The following is an 11,885-nucleotide window of genomic DNA, read 5'->3' as shown; positions in this document are numbered from 1 at the left end:
AGATAAATAGCAGAATACCGAGAAGCAGTAGACAGAAAAAACAGATAAATAGAGAAAATAGAGAAAACAAAAAGAAAAACACAAACAAAAGAATACAAGAAAACAAAACACAGACACAGAATAGAACGAAAACAAAGAAGCCATACATTCAAACAATAATCATAACAGAGGAAATGCGCAACCAAATATGATGCATGTCTTGCCCTAATGCAGGTAATGAGCTCATCTGTCGGTTACATACCCGCTCCCGACGTTACCCAGCAACCTTTGTCTGGAGAAGGCTTTTCTGTTGGCAATATCCACTGCAAGCAACCTTTGTCTTGCAGGGTATCCACTGCAAGCAACCTTTGTCTTGCAGGGCGGCACTTATTAGCCGATATACGCCCAACAGACTCACCGTAAGCAACCTCTGTCTTACAGGAGCAACAACATACTCACTGTAAGCAACCTCTATCTTACAGGAGCAACAACATACTCACTGTAAGCAACCTCTATCTTACAGGAGCACACTCATCTCGATACCTCTGTAAGCAAACTCTGTCTTACAGCAAAGCATTATAGAAAGGTATCCCAAGAAAGCGTTCTCAGTGGTCGTACCACCATCTATCTGACTACCTCTCTGCAGCAGCTTCTTACATAATCATTCTCATTATCATCATTCATTAACATTCTCATTATTCATCATCACTTTCACATTCTAATGCAATACCTCTTTCTTTCGCTGTTTAATCATACTATACAAACTCTACAGCTTTTACTTTTACAACATCTTAACTCAAACCATTTCTCTTTATCAAATTACTCTTTTCTCTACTCTGGTTACTCTGTTTTCTGTATCTCTTTTCTCTGCACTGGTTACTCTTTTCTCTGCTTAACGTATGTATTTAAAGCTTATGTAAATTTCGATATGAATAGTTAGCCTGTCCCAAGTATAGGTTCATTAAGTCTATACTGAAATTGTTTAACTTTTCATATAGTACCTAACCCTAGTTGCAACTCAAGGACTAACTATGTTGCCCTAGTTCGTTCACTAATTTCTGTCTGTTTTCTGTTATTAAAACTTTACAAACTTTTCTTTAGTTTTTATCTTTTCTTTAACTTTATATATTTCCTTTATCTTTGCCTCACTAATATGTTCTTACCACTCCCTAAGTGTTTTATGAAGGTAATTATGAGATTCTGCGCTTAAAGTTGTCTTTCTAAAGTTTTTACAGAAAACTGCCTTTTTCGCATTATTTTATTATCTTTCTTAAAATATTATTTTTAATTAAATATTATTATTTTAATATTTTATTATTATTTATTATTTTATTAATATATTTTCGAAAATTACCTTCCTTTAACCTTTTACTTTGTAAATTCACTTTTTACCACCCGTAACTTTTAATATTTCTACTTTAACTACCCTAACTTTAAGAAATTACAAAATAACCCCTCAAACACCAAAATATTTACTTCCTTGCCCTTTCTAAGATCTAAAAGGTGTTCTTCAATGTTCTTCACCATACTCAAAGTGTTCTTCGTGTTCTTCGTATATTCTTCAGATTCTTTCTCTGTTTTTACCCGTTTTTCAGTCTTTTCAGCAACCGATTTTTGCCAAAATTCAAAATAAATTCCCAGCCACTAAAACCCCATCTTTTCTACATGATTTCAACACAAATTAAACCTCAATTTAAGCTCTAGGGTTTCGTTTTCCAGCAGCCACAAGAACACACATTCATAGCTTGAATTTCATCAAATTTCATCAAATTTTCACCAAAATGTCAACAAGAATTACTCATACAAACAATCAATTCCAAGCACAGCCAAACCATATCATAATCACACAACTCAAACTCAATCAATCAAGATTAAATTCGTCAAACCCTACCTGGTTTTTCTGCTCCTAATTCGGTTAGACTTTCAGGTGATCCTTAAGCACTTTTTCCTCCTATATCACATCAAGAACAACTTTAAATCCAAAAACCCTCAACTAACCATATCTGTCTCAGCATGTTAGGAGGTGATTTGTAACCTTAGACTTGCTGAAAATTCACGTTTCTTGACCCTCAAGTCAAGTTAAGCATGATTCCTAAGGAAGAACATCAAGAAAACACATGTTTAAGCATGTTTCCTTGAAACCGAATCAAAAGAGAGATGGTTCAGCCAACTCACCTTGATTCCAGCCTTGATAAGTCATATGATTATTTAGAGAAAGAAGAGAGGATCATTTTGGTTGGATTGGAATTTTGATTTGAGTTTAAGTTCAGCAGAAATCAAGCTTTGAAGATTTGGAACTAAGAAATTTTCTCTCTTTTTCTCTCTTGAGAATTTCGGCCACAAGGTGAAAATGAACCATCCTTGGGGGTTTTAGGGGTGTAGGGTGAGTTGTGATTGGTTGGCTTGGAGGTGGGTTAAAATAATATTAAAATATCTCAGGTGTATAACTACTAAAACTAGATGTATCAGAACACTTGTAAAAACATCTCTAAAAATTATTTTCTGAGATACTAGCATAACTGACACTAGTAACAAATTTATTATGAGAATAAAATATTTATGATGAGGCCTTAGCCTTGCTAAAGTCATCAAAGAGTGCTGGTGCTAAGCTGCACCAGTAAACCGTGAACCCGGTTAAACCGATTTCCTATTTTTAACTAAAACAGACCAAGTAACCTTATAATATCTTTCAAGCAACTTTTAATGCTAATATAATAATAATATTATACTATTATCTCTCTTCTCTCATGAATCGAGTCCGGTTCGTCAAGCAGAGAATATTTACGAAAATCAGAATCAAAACTGCCAACCGATACGGTTCAAAAACTAGGTTCTTCGTGACCGCGTTATCGAGCTTGCCTCGGAAAAGGTTCTAGCTTAAGGATGACATAATGACAATGAGGATTGAGATACTTGTTGATATAGAAGAGGTGTTCCCTTTACTGATCTTTTGGCGAAATCCGTGCCTTCGGAAAAGATCTCGCATACTCGAAAATCAGGGTTGTTACACTAAGAACAAACAACCTGTGAGATTTTTAGCTTATTTATATGGTTACATTATTTAACCATAAATTTTTATTCTTGTGTGTTTTCTTCTCTATGATTGTAATCTATCTTTTGTTCCATTCTACATGTCCATTGTTTATTGTATTTAGATGCTTGCATATGATTGAGGCCATCATTTGTTATTTGTTCACTTATCCTAAATAGCCTACGTTTTCAATTACCTTTGTTTGCCACTTTGAGCCTTTTAATCCCATTTGTTATGTATTTTACCACATCACTAGCCTTAAGCGGAAAAACAATTAATTACCCCAAATGAATCTTTGGTTAGCTTAAGTTAGAGATTGTGTATCAATTAAGTGTGGGGAATTGTGGGAACTTGGGTTGATGAAAGTGTGTTGTGTTTTAGTGATAAAAGTATTGGAAATTTGGGTACATACTCACATGAGACCAGAAAAATTAAAAAAAAACTCATGTGCATTGATATGTTATGTTTGCTATCATATATATATATAAAAAAAAGAGAGAAAAAAAAACCAAAAATATTCAAATAATTAAGTAAATAAGTGAATAAGGGGACAAAATTACCCCAATGTTAAGTTTAATAAAAGATCAATGCATATGTGATAAAATTAAAAGAAAATTTGGTACATGAGTATGTGATGCAAAAGTGAGAATTATGGGTAGCTAGGCATGATTTTAGAATTACATAGAGTGTGTGTGTGTGTTAGGTGAACTTAGGCTAGTCAAAGATTCATATTTTAGCTCACTTGGCCATATATATATCCTTACCCTTACCTTAGCCCCATTACAACCTTGAAAAGACCTCATGATGTTTGCATTGGTATACTAAATATTTTTTGATTGGTTAGATGAAGAACAAAGTTTGGAAAATATGACTAGAGAAGGGTAGAGTGATTAGCCCTAAACACTTGAGAGATTAGAGTGCACATACACTACCAGTGAGGGTTCAATGCTTGATTCTATGTTCCCTGCTTTCATGAGCTATCTTCTTACAAGTTTACTTGTCTTTACTGTATAATTTGAATTAGTGGAATCTGATTTATATTTATCTTGGAGAACTTGTTTATTTTCAACTAAGTAGATAGAATCATCTCAGTATATAGTTGCATTCATAGGTTGCATCTCATGAATCTTACTTTCCCTCATTCATTTTATCTCATTGAGCTTAGCATGAGGATATGCTAATGTTTAAGTGTGGGGAGTTTAATAAACCACTATTTTATGGTTTATCTTGTGCTAATTTGAGTGGTTTTTATCAAGCCTTTGCACACTTATTCATACTATTTGCATGATTTTACAATTCATTCCTAGATTTTATTCTATGATTGAATTCTTGCTTCCTAAGCCTTTAATTTGTGTATTTTAATTCCCCTTTTTACCATTCGATGACGTGATATGTGCGTTAAGTGTTTTTAGGCTTTATAGGGCAGGAATGGCTTAGAGGATGGAAAGCAAGCTTGCAAAAATGGAAGAAAAACAAGAAATAAAGGAGACAACCAGCGAGCATCGACGCGCACACATGGCACACATATGCGCGTGAATTGGAGTTTTGTACGGCGACGCATGCGCGTGCCTGACACGTATGCGTGACACGCGAAGTTGACTAGCGATGCGTACGCGTGACATGCGCCACGTGCAGAAATCTCAGAAAATGCTGGGGCAATTTTGGGCTGAGTTTAGACCCAGTTTTTGGCCTAGAAATGCAGACTAAAGCCAGGGGACAAGTAGAGACTCAACATCATCGAATTATTCACAATTTAGGTTTAGATGTAGTTTCTAGAGAGAGAGGAGAGACCTCTCTCTAGGTTTTAGGATTTCTCTTAGTTTTAGGTTTATTTCTTCTCAATTTTAGGTTCAAGGTTGCTTTAATTTAGTTTCTCTTCTACTTTTATTTGTCTTAGTATTCTAGTTTATCTATTTCCCCTATTGATTACTTTATGTTGCTATTTGGTTTATGAATTCTCATGTTTTAATTTGGATTTCTATTTAATGCAATTTGAGGTATTTCAGATTTATGATTGCTTTCTTCAATTTATGTTATTGATGCTTTCAATTTAATTTATATTTCTCTCTTTTTGGCCTTGGTTGAGCAATTAGAGACTCTTGAGTTATCAAACTCCTTTGTTGATTGATAATTGGAATTTTCTGGTTGATTTGGATCCCTTTAAAGCTAGTCTTTCCTTAGGAGTTGATTAGGACTTGAGGAATCAAATTGATTCATTCACTTGACTTTCCTCCATAGTTAGAGGTTAACTAAGTGGTAGCAACTGACAATCCTCATCACAATTGATAAGGATAACTAGGATAGGACTTCTAATTTTCATACCTTGCCAAGACCTTTATTAGTTATTAATTTAATTCTCGCAATTTACTTTTCTTGTTCCTTATTCAAAAACCCAAAAATATGCTTTTCCCGTAACCAATAATACTTACAGTTCCCTGCAATTCCTTGAGAGACGACCCGAGATTTAAATACTTCGGTTTATTTTTATTGGGTTTGATTAAGTGACAAACAAGTTTTTGTATGAAAGGATTATTGTTAGTTTAGAAACTATACTTGCCACGAGAATTTATTGTGAATTCTTTACCGATAAAAATCCGTTCCTCAGAGCTATGTTGTACTTGATGGATTAATGATAGTTAATTTCTTCTTCTTTTCATCTTCTCTTTGATTTGCTAGAGGGAATTTCGTTTTGATGATTAGTTTTCAATTATCTTGGAAAAGAGATTGAATGTAAAATGGGTTTCATGGGAACCTTGGAAAAGGAAACATGAAACCAAGCTAGAAATCCCTTCTCACACTTGAGTAAGATCTGGGTTTTGGTGTTTGGATATGGTGACATATAATCCTCCCTCTACTTGGACCTATGATGATGTGTGGTATAATCAGGGAACAAGTATATCTCTCTTCATGAGCAATTAGACCAAGGAATTGGCTATTGATCAAGATCTGAGAGATTGAATCACCAAGGAATTGGGGTTCAATCAATCATGATTGCCAAGAGGTAAACGAGTTGCATGATTGAAGATGATATGAACTGGATTTAATCCAAAAAGAACAACATCTCCTGATCTCAATGAATTCCCTTATTCTTATCTTCCACATTCTTTATAGCTTTCTTTATATTTTGCAAATTCCCATTCCCATTTACAATTAAGTCATTTATGTTTCTGTACTTTACATTATTGCCATTTCCTTTTATGTACTTTACTTCTTCTCTTTACTTTTGAGTCATTTATGTTTCTGCCCATTTACAATTCTGCAATCACAATCTATTCTGCTCAGCTTGACTAATTCACCAATTGGTTAAAATTACTCAAATCTACCAATCACTGTGGATACGATCCCACTCTACTATGGGTTATTACTTGACGATAATTTTGGTGCGCTTGCCAAAAGAACGGATTCATTATTTTTTATATGGGGAGTGAATTTCGGTCATCAATCCTCTCTTTGGTGCTCTTGTTGGTTGCCTTCACTTCTTGGATATCAAGACTTGGGTGTTGTGTGATGATTGGAGTGTTGTTTTCATCAAAAGCCTCTTGAATTGATGGTTCAATGAATCCTTCCTCTATGCAACTTTCTGCTTCACTTGAGTGTGGACTCCCTTCATTGACTTCCTCCCTTTCTTCTTCATGATGTTCCACTAAGTCCCTTGAGAGTGAGTCTTCATGTTCCTCCGTCACCACAAACAGCCTCTGTGGACATGGAACCCTAGGCTTATATACCTCCACCACCTTATTCTTCATTGAAATTTTATTTGATACAGGGGCCTCTTCTTCTACTTCTTTACTCACAGATTAGTCTTCATCCTCAATGCTTGGTAATCCTAAGTTTCTCCTTATTTGCTCTAAGTGCTCATCCATCTTCTTGCAGAGGATTTCTTGTCTTTCTAAGGATTCTCTAGTTCTTTCCAATGATTCTCTGGACTTTTGAAGGTGATCCTCAACTGCTAGCTCAAGAGATGAGGGTTGAGAGTAATTTTGTGGACATGGATATGTTGTGGTGAAGTTGTTTTGAGGTGTATGGAATGAGTTTTGTGGGTTGTGAAATAAATTTTGTGGATGTTGGAATGAGTTTTCTGTGTAGTGTAACGAATTTTGTGGTTGGTGAAATGAGTTGTATGGATTTTGGAGAAAACTTTTTGTTGAGGCATAGTCAAGCAATGAAGAATTTTCAAATGAGAAACTGGGAGGTAAAGTTGGACAATTTTGCATAAATGAATTGAAGGTATGCTTAAGTGTTGATGGCTCTTGATAAGTAGAGTATGAAACATTGAGTGCTCTTTGATTTTGCCCCTCCCAATCACAACTTGAGTAATTGTTGAATTCATCTTTATATGAATCATTTTGTAGCCCTGAGGAGCAATCTTGCATGAATGCATTGACAGTAAAATCAAGTGATGATGGCTCTTGATAAGTAGAATGTGGAGCATTAAAATCTTTTTGGTTTTGACATTCCCAGCCACAACATGAGTAGTTATCAGATTCATCAAAATATGACTCATTCTGTGTCTCTGGAAAGTGTTCATACTCTATCATTCCTTGTTGATACTCCCATCCACTATTAGCATAATGACATGGATCATTTTGTGATGTTGGAAAATATCCCATGGAAATTGCTTGATCATTTTGTGGCCCTGGAGTATATTCCACTAGGTGGATTGCTCATAATTTGTCATTTCTTGGTGATATTCCCAACCATCATTAGGATAATGACTTGAATCATATTGTGATGGTGGGTAATATCCCATGAAAATTGCTTGATCAAAAGATGAGGTGAACTCCATTTGAATTTTGTAAAATACAATCACCAAGAAAAATTGAAATTCTTCATGTCACAGAAAATAATTTCTTAGTGAGGCAATAACACAAACACCTTAGTCTCAAGAGAAAATGGAAAATTAAAAGAACTTAAATGAAAAAAACAAAGAAAATGCGTAACCTAGACTTATCACCCATTCAATCATTGTCGATCTTAATCAATCCCCGGCAATGGCGCCAAAAACTTGATGAGGGAAAAATTGATTTCCACACAAACTAACCGGCAAGTATACCGTGTCACATCAAGTCGTAAAACTCACGTGAGTGAGGTCGATCCCACGAGGATTGATGGATCAAGCAATTTTAGTGAAATGATTAGTCTAGTCAAGCTAACAAGTGATGAATTAAATGAAATTGGATCAACAGAAAATAAATTGCAGGAAATCTAAAGTGCTGGAAGTAAATGAATTAAATGGGATTGGAGAAATAACAGAGAACAAGATTCATTAGGGATTGGAGATATCATAATCCATCATGAATCAAACGGGTCTCAACTTCTTTCTCAATCATATGAGTAGATCTATGGCGAATTGAAATTGATTGAATCCCAATTCCTTGGCAATCCAATCTCTCTAATCATAATCAATCTTTCCAATTCCTTGATCTAATTGTCATGAGAAGAGGTTAAGTACATGTCTCTCAATTTGGGGTATTACTTGTCTTTCCGCTTAAGGCTAGTAATGTGGTAAAATATAGAACAAACGGGATTAAAAGGTTCAAAGTGGCTAACAAAGGTAAACGGAAGGGTAGGCTATTTTGGGATAAGTGAGTTAAAACAATTAATGGCCTCAATCATATGCATGCATCTAACACATTAAACATTGGACATATAGGATGGAACAAAATAAAGATTACAATCATAGAGAAGCAAACACACAAGAATAATATTTATGGTTAAATAATGTAACCATGTCATTATGCTCAAGTCCTTGTGTGTTCTTAGCGTTTTAAACTATGTTCCAATTACAACTTCTAACAAGTTTTAACACAAAAGTTTTTATTTAAATTAGTGAAATTTTTCAAAAATAGGGTCTTAAAAAGAAACTTATTATTTTTCAATCAAGTAGAACATGCATGCAATTAACCTATTACTATGCAATTTATTCTATCCTAAAAAAAGAAAAAAATTAACTAAATATCCTATTTTATTGGTGTTTTAAGGAAAAGAAATTACCTCCGAAAGTCAGGTACTGACCGACCTCCCCACACTTAAAGCTTTGCACCGTCCTCGGTGCCATCTGTCAGGAACAAAGGGGGGCTGGTAGCAGCATCTCCACCGTCGGGACCGTCATGGCTCTCTGTGCTGGTAAATGAAGTAGAGTCCAGGGTGTCTGGGTCTTCTTTAGGTGGGTGGTTACCAATAAGTAGCTCCTTGAGGTATGTGAATCTGCGCTTGTTACGGCACTTTCTTTGCTTTCCTTTCTGGTCAAGCCGGTCTAGCCTCTCAAGTATCTGATGGAACAGTTGGTTTGTTGAAGGCGCTTGTGATTTGGAAGAAGAAGTAATATCTTCTGCTGGTTCTGTGCTCCAGTTTGTAGTGGCTGCTAGAGGTCTGATATGCTTCCTATTAGGGACGTATTGATCATCTCATAGAATCATTGCCTTGGTGTCCCCAGCTTTATAGGAGACTCCGGCTGCTGAGACTAGATTTGAAACCAAGGCGGAGAAAGGTAGGTTGCCCGCAATCTGTACGTGTCCCATAGCATGCCGAATGTGTCTTGGTAAATTGAGGTGCTGGTCTGTAAGGATACACCAGAGTAAAACAGCCATGTCCGCAGTGAAGGAGGACTCATGAGTGCTCAGAAAGACGTAATGGGACATGATCTGTGCCCATACTTGAGCCTCCAAGGTGAGTGCTGAAGCCAAGATTTCCTTAGGTCGGGATTGATTGTATCCGTAGATCCATATGCTGCCAGGTTGTGCGATAACTCTGAGAACGGCATCCCAGTCAAATTAGTACGTCTGGCGCTTGAGTGAGGCTTCTTGGAATGCGTCCAATCCTTCTAGAGCAGGGGGAAGATCTAAAGCTTGTTGAATGGCCTCTTCAGTTATGGGGACTTGCTTCTGGTAGACATAGATAGACTGCATGGTTGGCATGTGAAAATTGGAGTAGAATTCAACTACCCATGATAGATTAACCTGCTGTGGCTGTCTCTGTAGGAGTCCCCATTGTCTTTGCTCAATGCGGGGCTCAACAATTTCAGCAATGTTGGTCGGGAGGATAAGAAGATACTCATTGTTATAATTCCTTTCAGCCAGGATGGGGAACATCTGCTCACAGTAGCGGTTAGTGAAGCGTGCAGTGTCCTTTGCTGGAAAAGCTTTCTCTTTTTCATCGACCTTGATGATCCTCTTGATTCGTTTTGTTGAGGGTTTCACCGCTGTTGAAGATAGCTCTGCCACTAATGCTATTTTTGTTCCTCTCCTTGCTGGTGGTTTGGGATTAACTTTCTCTTTACCTTTCTTGGTGGCCATCCTAAAAAGGGAAGAGAAAATAATATGTAAAGCTAAGGGTTCGAGCAAGGGAGCGAATATTATGGGTGATAATCAATGCATGGTAAAGAAGGATGTCGTTAACACATGGTCTAGACTACATGTGAAAAGTTCATCAAAGGTAATATAGCAAGTGCATGTGATGGCAATTAAATGCAAGATGTTTATTGGCATTCCGGCAAAGGCATGAGTAGCATAGATTAAACATTCAATGTCCAAGTTAGATTACCAACCCTTTCAAACTAACAACCTGTATGCATTGACAATTATATTTAATTAATAAAATATAAAAGGAGTTTTGTGAAAAACAGGCATTAGAGTAGTAGAATAGAATAATTTAGTGTGCAATGCCATACGGGCTTTTTCACAAACACATAGCACGCATGGTAAATATGTTATTGAAAGTATTAAATTGAACATGCAAGCAACCCTTTAAGAAGTAATATTAATTGTCAAACAATTTCACAATAATTCACAAGCAAAATATAGAAGTAAATAATCACCTAATTAAATTTCAAACACCAATTAAAGGAATAAAAAGAAAAGAAAGAAAAATAAAATATAGATAATGAAAGTAGAAAGAAAAAGGAAAAGAAAACATAAACATAAATAAGAGTAATAAAGGAAAAGTAAAAAGTAAAGAAAGAAAGAAAAGAACCTTGATAATGGATGTGAAAAATACGAAGTAAAAAGCGAGAAAGAATAAAGAAGGAGGAGGGTAGAAGAAAGAAATAAGAAGGGATAAGAAAAATAAGGATTGGGGAAGAAAAGATATGATATTTGGCTGATCTGGATAAGCTGTGCGTTGCATGTGACGCGGACACGTGAGTTACGCGGTCGCGTGGTGTGCGATGTTTTTCGAGTGACGCGGACGCGTGGGTCACGCGGACGCGTGACTTGATTGTGCTAGTGGCGCAAGAGCAGCCTCGCGTTCGCGCAACTCTCTGTTTCAAAGTTATTTTGCCAAAATTTAGGGTGATGCGTTTGCGTGGGTGACGCGATCGCGTGAATGGCCATATTTTTAAAACGACACAGCCGCGTGGGGCATGCGGTCGCGTGATAGGGCTGGTGCTTCCAACATCATTCCATCCTCATTCCATCATAACTTGCTGCCATACACCTCTTTTACGCCGATTTTTAGGGGCACGCATTCGCGTGGGTGACGCGGACGCGTGGGGAGGCTATTTTACAGAGTGACGCGGATGCGTCATTGACGCGGATGCGTCATTGACGCGGATGCATCATTGACGCGGTCACGTGGGCATGGTTGTGCCTGAGGCACGCCTCCAGCCACGCTTTCGCGTGACATTCTGTTCACTTTTATTTTATTCCCAATGCAACTATGACGCGGACGCGTCAGCGACGCTTACGCGTCGCGTGCGTTTTTTTTATGCAGTATGCAAATGTAAATGCAGGCTATATGCAGAGATTATGAGAAGAGTCATCAACAAAAATTAAATAGAATAAAGTAAAATAAAACTAAGACTGAAATGGAACGATCATACCATGGTGGGTTATCTCCCACCTAGCACTTTGCTTTTACGTCCTTAAGTTGGACGCTC

The sequence above is a fragment of the Arachis ipaensis genome, chromosome B06 (assembly GCF_000816755.2).
Source record: "Arachis ipaensis cultivar K30076 chromosome B06, Araip1.1, whole genome shotgun sequence".
In the NCBI taxonomy this organism is placed as follows: Eukaryota; Viridiplantae; Streptophyta; class Magnoliopsida; order Fabales; family Fabaceae; genus Arachis; species Arachis ipaensis.
This window is presented reverse-complemented; position numbering follows the sequence as displayed.